Source organism: Triticum aestivum, chromosome 2D (genome assembly GCF_018294505.1).
Source record: "Triticum aestivum cultivar Chinese Spring chromosome 2D, IWGSC CS RefSeq v2.1, whole genome shotgun sequence".
In the NCBI taxonomy this organism is placed as follows: domain Eukaryota; kingdom Viridiplantae; phylum Streptophyta; class Magnoliopsida; order Poales; family Poaceae; genus Triticum; species Triticum aestivum.
The window spans coordinates 567474851-567483735 of NC_057799.1; positions in this window are offsets into that span (position 1 = coordinate 567474851).

Sequence of the window (8885 nt, forward strand, 5' to 3'; positions counted from 1 at the left end):
CTGTCATCGGTGGCCCATGCAGGTCCCTCTGAGTAGTCAAAGCGACTCGATGGTGTCACCAGCCGATGATCAGATCGGCGATGACGCAACTTTCGCGCTGGAATTTCCCACGCTTCGGCTTGCAACCGGTCCCTTGGAGGAGTTTCCGACTCCAACCCATCACCGAGACGTCTAGCTCGGTGGGCTAGGCCTTGCTGCAATATCCCCCTCCATGACACTAGATCTGGTCGAGGAGCAGCAGGCGACTTTCCGCCTAAGCACCAGCGTTATACCAGGCTTGGGACGGAAACTACGATGTGTTGGACCAGGCTTGGAGCCCGGGTCCGAGGACACGGTGTGGTGGCTAGGCTAGCCAGGCCCCGCAAGTAGGACTAGGGCGTACGTCAGATCAACCTCTGGAAAATCCGTCCGGGAGACCGATGTCAGATCTGAATACACTTTTCTCTCCAACCCACCCCCCACGTCGAGTACCGCCCGATCAATCAGGCCCAAGCGACATTTGGGATTTAGCCCTCGTCGTGAAAAGACAAACGAAATGGTTTGGCAATTCTGGATACGTTTTTTGTTTATGAAAAACAAAATTCTGGATTGCACAGATTGGGAGGCCATAGCGGCATTCCTTTACAACGTCTACGATAAGGGAATTGGAAAAGTTGATTCACGAAAACGTCTCAGGACGTTCGCTGAACTCTCCGACATAGTGACAAAATATTGCGCTATGGAGGACGCTTGGTCGGCCAACAATGGCACCAGAGCCCCAGTTCGGACCTACCCGAAGCAGGGGAAGAAAGCAGTCGCCCATGTCGGAACAGATGATCAAAGCGCGCCAACACCAATGAGCAAGATGACCAGCCGCCATGGAAGAAAAGTCGGGATGACAAAACCGAATCATTGCTGGAGACCATACTCGACGAGCCATGCTTCACCCGACCTCCCCTAATAAGCAAGTCACCACAAGCTCGGGAGTTGTTGGATCGTATGACAAATAGTGAAAGGAGGAGTGGAGTTCCTAGACAACCTTGGCATTCATCTAAACCAAGGTGCAACAGTCAATCATAATCAAGGGCACGACGTGTCTGAAGCCAGGGATGTCCTCATGATCCACGAGACCCACTCCTCAATAAATCAATGAAAAAGAGCACTTCAAGAGATCTGCCACATTGACAACACGACGGCATCGGAAAATAGGTGGTCTAACATTCTGATCACCTCTGGTCACCAAGACCAACCGATAGGAGTCCACGACCGAGGAGTTGCAGCTCTCGTCCTTGACCCTATCATTGACAGATATCGACTGTCCAAGGTCCTTATGGACGGAGGCAGCAACCTCGACCTCATCTACGAGGATACTTTGCAAAAATGCAGTTCGACAGATCCCGCATCCAGTCGAGCAGGACCACCTTCAAGGGTATAGTCCCAGGAAAGGAAGCATGGCGCACCGGTAAAGTCATGCTGGACGTGGTAATCAGGACACCCGACAATTACCAGGTCGAGGAGTTAATCTTTGACATCGTCCTATTCTGGAGCAGCTAACACACACTGCTAGGTCGATCTGTGTCGCCAAGTTTCACGCTGTGCCCCATTATGCATACATGAAACTAAAAATGCCTGGGCCCAATGACGATTACAGTAAACAACAATCCAGACCGATCGCTTAAAGCCGAGGACAAGAGCGCAACTTTGGCTCTGGAAGCAGAATCTGAGGCCTTAGCTGCCGAGGAGTTATCTAAGCTACGAGTAACCGTTGATAAGGATGATGTTGTCCTCGCCAAACGATCAAAATCGACGTCATTTAAACCAACTGATGAAATGGTAAAATTTTAGGTTCACCCCGAGAATCTGTCTAAAACGACCTCTATTGTAACTCGTCTTGATGCTCCACTGGATGAAGCACTACATGGCTTTCTTCGCGAGAATTGAGACATCTTTGTCGGGCACCCTTCTGATATGCTAGGTATTCCAAGAAACCTCACGGAGCACAGTCTGAATATTATTGAGGGTTTCAAACCAGTTAAGCAGGCACTTCCTCGCTATGTCAAAGACCAACACATTCATGTATTGAGACTCACAAACCTTAACACAGATATTTATACTGAACCACAATCATTCACTAATACACTCGTATATCATCATCTCATTATCACAAAAATATTGGAAGAATCAAATATATCATACTCAATGATCTACATGTTAATGCAAGTTTTTATTATACCACCTTTGTATACCTATAATTTTTGGACTAATCATATAACTCATCTGTCATAGGACACCCCGCCGGGGAACACGGGTGAAAAATGCTAAAAAAGTATGCGAGTGGTACAAGCAGTGAAAATTGCTAAAAAAAAGTACGCACGTGTGAGGGATCAAACATAGGACCTCCCACCAGTGAACGCGAGTGACTAGCCACTCAAGTTGATGAGCTTTAGTGTATGATAGGCAGCGCGGACACATCAGAACTATGAGCAACAATAGATCTAAACATTTTTGAAATTCAAAGGCATTTGTTTTTGGAGAAAGTGAATTTTTTAAACGTGAATATTTTTAAAATTGTGACAATTTTTAAAAACTCAGACATTTTTAGGTACCACGAATAATTTTTGGAAATCTCGGAACCTTTCTGAATTTGTGAACATCTTCGAAATACTAGAACATTTTTGGCAATTTCAAACAAATTTGGAAACACAATCATTTTTCGAAACTCCATTTTTTCTTCTAAAAGTGATTTTTTAGACCTGTGATTTGTTTCTAAAGATGGGAACTTTTTGTGAACATTCAAACAAAATATGGAAACACGAATTATTCTTGAAGAGTGAACATTTTTATAAAAGCACGAACAGAATTTGAAATTTTCGAACATTATTTGTAAATAGGGGATTTTTGGAATAGCAAACAGTTTTCCAAATTCTGATCATTTTTAAAAAACTGTGAAAATAGAAAAAAATGAGAAGAAGAAATAGAGAAAGGAATTTGATTTTTGTAAAAAAAAATTAAATTAAAATAAAAAACAAAAAGGAAAAGGAAAAGGAAAGGAAAACTAGTCAAGGAGGATTAACAAAAAAAAGAAAAAAAACAGAAAGAACCGTGAAGGAAAAAATACATTTCCTAGCATACTTGGGCTGGCGCATATGCGGTTTGCTCGCTGCAACGGAATGGGCCTTGGGCCGCGCACGTCTCTCCCGGTCTCCCCCCTCGCTCGTCCGGTTCGTGTAGGAGGAAAACCCTATTTGCCGCTCTAGCAGAGCAAGGGATTTCGTCTACAACTCGGAACAGCAAAGGGGTTCCGCTTTTGGATCCAAGCACGCCGCCGGCATTAAAGACGCGGGGATGTAGATCGAGAGAGCAGTCAGGCGGCGGTGACTCGCGAGTACGAGCTCGACGGCGGCTGAGCATCGTCGGGTTCGCGAGTTGGAGAGGATGAGGGGGAGGCGGCGGCGCGGCGGGCGCCTGTGGTCTCGGCATCCGACCTCAGGCCCAAGCTGCCGACGAAGGCTGTTGCGCCGCGAGCACGCTGAGAGCCTGAGGTAGCTGGACGACGGCCACGGCGATGCACGAGGAGGCGAGCCCGAGGCGGTGGGCGGCGGCGGATCCAGTCGTGCTCCTCGTCGAATTCCCCGTCGTCGTGCTACCGTGCGCGTCTTCGTCCACATCTCCTCACGCCGGTGGGCGTGGCGCCTCCTGCCGCTGGTTCCGCCTGCCGGTCGCGCCGCGGCAAACGAACAGAGCATGTGCTCGGGGCGGAGGATGCTCTCTCGCTCCCGCGGAACGCTCGTCTCGCCCGCCACCACGGACAAGGTAGACACCCTCCTACAGCGTGATATTGTTGCTTCCCAGCTGTTTGCCGCGTGATGCTCGGCTGCTGCTACTACTTTGCTACTGCTGCTAATTTGCCCCGTTGGAACTCACAAGGAAGATATAAATTTTGTGACTAGAGCATATTTGATCAGCTGTCCTGTTACAAAACATAGATTTTTTTTCTAGCATCAGGCAAAGAATCATAATGTGCACTCAGTTCACAGAGCACACACTCTTTTTCTTTAGGGAAACATATACGGAAATTGTGATTTGAAAGGACTATCAATCTACATAAATCATGGCAAAGTTTCCTACATTTTTCGGTGCGGGTTCATTGAGGAGATTCAAGATACAATCTGCTGCTGCTAATTTGCTGTAGTGCTGTTTTAAAGATGATGATGACAGATTACCACCATCAAGCATTTGCTAATGACGAGGTAGAAATTTTCTATAGTTGCTAGCCAATGAAAAAAGCAAATCAGCAAGAGTACACTTGATTCATCTATTTAGGTGGTGATGTCAGAAGAAGGTAAATTGTTAGGTTTTCAAGTAGATTCTCATACGGTGTCTACCTGGGTATAGTTAGTGACATGTGTTATCAGTAGGTTCTCATACGGTGGCCAGCTATCTGTTCCTGAACGGTTTGTGGCAATATAGTGGGAGAACACATCAGTTGTTCCAGCACTTATGATGAATGTTGCCCTCCTGAGAAGTTGATCAGCTCTTCTTGGTCTGACTAATCTTTGGAGGTTTCTTCTGTTACGCCATAGGTCCTCGACTTGATTGGAAAATGATAGTGTATTCTATCATCGAGGAAAAAAACAAAAACACAGCTAGCTAATTAGTACCTAAAATACTGGCTCTGAATAATCGGAATAGCTTGATTTATTAACTAGCTATCCACTATTTTGTGATCTTGCAACTAGTTGAATTTGGTGAATGTTATTTCTGTATGTAATTGGCATGTGCTAGTAGAATGTTACTCCCTCAGTTCACATATATAAGATGTTCTACCTTTTTCTCTGATTCGATGTATATAGATGCATTTCAGTGTGTTTGTTCACTCATTTCAGTCCATATGTTGTCCATATTGAAATATCCAAAACATCTTATATTTGTGAATAGAGGGAGTATTTCTTTATGTAATTGGCAAGCGTTGTTGGAAAGTGACAACAGAAATTTTCTTGCTATTGCGGCAGGCAACAAAATGGAGCTATAATTTCCATTAGCATCTATGTTTTTAAGGCGGTAAGGCGAGGCGAGGCGCTGGGGGGGCGCCTCACCGCCTAAGCGCTAAAGCGTAAGGCGAGGCGACGCCTTAGACACGTGCATATATAATATATGGCAGCCAATTAGGAGATTTAACAACTAGCATTAACTTAATAAATTGTACATACATATATAATAGATGGCAACCAATTAGGAGATTTAACAACTAATGTTAACATATAAACTGTTACCAAAGCATAGGCCTCAAATCATCATGTGTATATGACAGAACGGCGCCTTTGAAGTTCAGCTTCATCCTCCTCATCAATATATCGCTCCATAGCTTTAAACTTTCTAGTGTTTAAGGAATTGTGCATCTCTATCCTAATCTCCATGGATGCCTCGGGACACTTATCCGCATCACTGGAACCCCCAGAGAAGTGTTGCTTTAGCCTTCTCACTCCACCATGGACTATCTTGCCACACAATGTACACTGGAGTAAATCTTTCCTCTCTAAATCTGGCCAGAACCCATACTTCCAGGCTGGATCATCTGATGTAGCTCTTCTCCTAGAATCATTGGCTAGATCCATCAGAGCAGGTACACCTGGCTACTGTCAAAGAAAAAGAGAGAAGAGCCAAATCACTAGAGCAGCCAGATCAAGCATGGGGAAGGAGAGAAGCAGTGGTGGGGCTGCTGCCTTGTGGGTGGAGAAGCAGATCTGGGAAGAAACAGATGCAGATGAGAAGGAGCAGGCAAGCACATCTAGCTACACTGCTGTGCATAAGAGAGGCATCACCTAACAGTTAGTAGAGGAGCTGTGCACAACAGAAGTGCAAAACAGGCAAGCATGGCAAGCTACACTGCTGGATGGAAGAAAGAGGAGAGGGGGGAAGGGGGGAGAAGAGAGGGCGGGATTCATACTTTGATGTGGTGCTGATCTGCTAGAAGAGGGTTGCGCCAGAGGAGGATGGGGAGGAGCTGCAGCCGGAGAGGAGGGGGAGGAACTGTGGCCGGAGGGAGGAGGCTGGCGGCTGCCGCAGATCTGAGGAGGAAGCCTCCGTCAATGGTCCAGAGAGGAGACAGGAGAGACCTCTCGCGTTGATTCACTCTCTCTTTCCCCTTCTCATAACTGGTCGCACCTGAACCAATGTTTCCCGCGCCTGTGTTCCCGCCCAGGTCAGTTTTCCCGCCTGCAATCTCTGTTTCCCTGCCTGACAAGCTAAGGCGTCTGATTTGGTTTGAGGCGTGCAAGGCGGCGCTAAGGCGGACGCTTCAGACGCCTTACAGCCTAAGGCGGACGCCTTACGCAACTGTCTAAGGCAAGACCGACGCCCTGAGCCTGGAGGGTGCCCTGACGCCTAGGTGTCGCCTAAGCGACGCCTTACAGACGCCTTAAAAACATAGATTAGCATATTCCAGAAGGATTTATTTTGCACGTAAAAGTGATGGCTTGGGCCTTCGGCACCATGGCGGCATCTGTTTGCACGTTGTCGCTCCACTTGTATTGCTGGTTGCAAGGTAAGGTGCAAACAGTCCATCGCCGTATGTTAGGAGGTGAAACTTAAGCGCTATGTAAGCTCAACAACTTGCTTCCAGTACAAAATACAAATTTGGATGAGGTTTGTTCAGTGCAACCTGCTTCTCATTCCTAAGCATTAATGCTTCTAATGATATTGCAGATAGTGAAAATTTCTCTAGCATTGTGGGAGCTGCTGCTGTTGCATTTAAATCGGTTTGTCCAAATCGACAGTCCGAGGCTCCAGCTGATGCAGTTGCAACCCCACCTCTAGATCAGCTCACCACCCAACCAGTTACACTCAGTTATGTGACAGTTTTGATTCATTCTACAGAATTATTGGAACTCTGGAATGACCAAATCTCAATTCTGCTTCAAAGGTAATGATTCTGTTTTATCAACCACCCTAATTTGTCCACAACTGATGTTTACGACATGGTTATCTATTTCACACATTCTTATTCTATGTATATTGTGATTATATTTTCATTTTCTTAGTTGTGTTGCTGTTCAGTTGACTGTTAAGTTTACGGTTATTTCCCCCGCAAAAAAAAAGAGGTTATGGTCTTTTGTTCCAAAAGAGAAAAGCATGTTTCTTTGTAGGAGACTAGCTGCTATATAGACTTGCATATTTTGTAATGTTTCTTTTACAAACATACGATGTTATAGAGTGTAGACACGGGCCTAGACATCTAGCCAAACCTACCTATAGCATTTCTAAAATGATATAATTATAACAGTTACATGTAAATTATGTGTGTAGATTTATCCCTTTTTTTCATATGCCTTAGTAGATTCTAAAAATATGGTGTGATGTATAAAGTTTATGGTCAACGCTAGTTTAGTGTTTGGGTCAAATGATTATTTGAAAGTAGGGGTTAAAGTTTGCCAAGAAAAAAGCAGATTATAATTTGAGATTGATAGAGTACGACTATATCCCACCCGGTCTTGTTTCCATCAAAAGTGTGTCCCCACTTTGTTGAAGAATACACCTACCATTTTGGTAGTGGGACTAACTCATCTCAGCGGTTTTGTTTGGGCCTCATTCCCCTAATACGCTAGTAATCGTCTCATTTCCCATATTTCCCTTAGTCTCACTCCCAATCACTTCACGATCCAAGGAAGGGAATGCCAGCAACCATGGCGACAGTGTCCCCTTCGGCCATTCATGCCACTTGAGAGGATGAAGGCTCTGGTGACGTCACGCGAGGGACATCGGCGCAAGCGAGGTTGCCACCATCCTTGTTGCGACGACAATGCCACAGCGGAGGGTAGAACGGGATGGTGGGTGACGTTATTGCGGAAGGAGGTGCCGACCATTCATTTGACCCAGGGAAGCAAAAATAATGTGCAATGTTTTAGTCCCGTACTGCTACTAAATAAGGATCTCGGTCGAGAGAATCTAGAGTATGGTGTGTGGTCTAGAAAAGGAGCAAGAGTGCACTCGAGCATGTTTAGGGGGAGGTATGTTCGGGGCGGAGGCCACAGGGGGGAGCTATGCCCGGCTGGATGACAATAAAGGGCGAGGGAGAATTCCTTCTTTTAAGTATAAAAAGTATACTCCCTTTGTTCACTATTATGAGATGTTTTGGATATTTTAATATGAATTATGTACAGAAATGAGTGAACAAAACACACTAAAACATGTCTATGTACACCTGATTCAAAAAAAAGTTAGAACATCTTATAATCGTTAATGGAGGAAGTACTAGAGAATAAAATCCTTCCCTAGCTAATGGTGGATCAGCAACACTGAGTCTGAAGAGATAGAGGGATTATTTGATCCTGCACACTGGAGCATACGAACGAAGCATCGACACCAATATGCTTGGTGAGCTATGTTGCACAGGGTCGTGCACAATACTGATAGCACCTGACAATAGAGGAGTAGATGAGTGCACTGATTACGAGTCAAAGGACTAGTCCATGGGTCGCAACTGTGGTGTCGACTGCGAATCTCGTGTAGGCTAATTCGATGAGTCGAGCGGTCGAGAGACTAGTCAACTAGTCCTGCTGTCTGAGTCGCTCGACTCAAATTTGGGAGGGGAAAATTGGAAAGCGAGCTATGAGAACGAGCCGCCTGGACGAGGCCACTGCCAGCACCCACTGACCCGCCGCCGGTGAAGCAAGGCGCGGCAGCTGGCGGGAGCTCGTGCTCGGGCGGCGGCCATGGCTCTGCGCTGTAGGCGCGTGCGACCCTGTGACGAGAAAGAAGGAAGAGAGAAAGAGAGAGAGGAGAAGAGGCACGGCGGTGGTCGGCGGGCTCACCGGCGGCGGCGGCTGGAGGCGCGGGTCGCGCGCGTGCGTGCTTTTGTGCGTGATGGCGCAGGCGGCGGCGACGGGATCGATCGGGAGCTAGGGTTA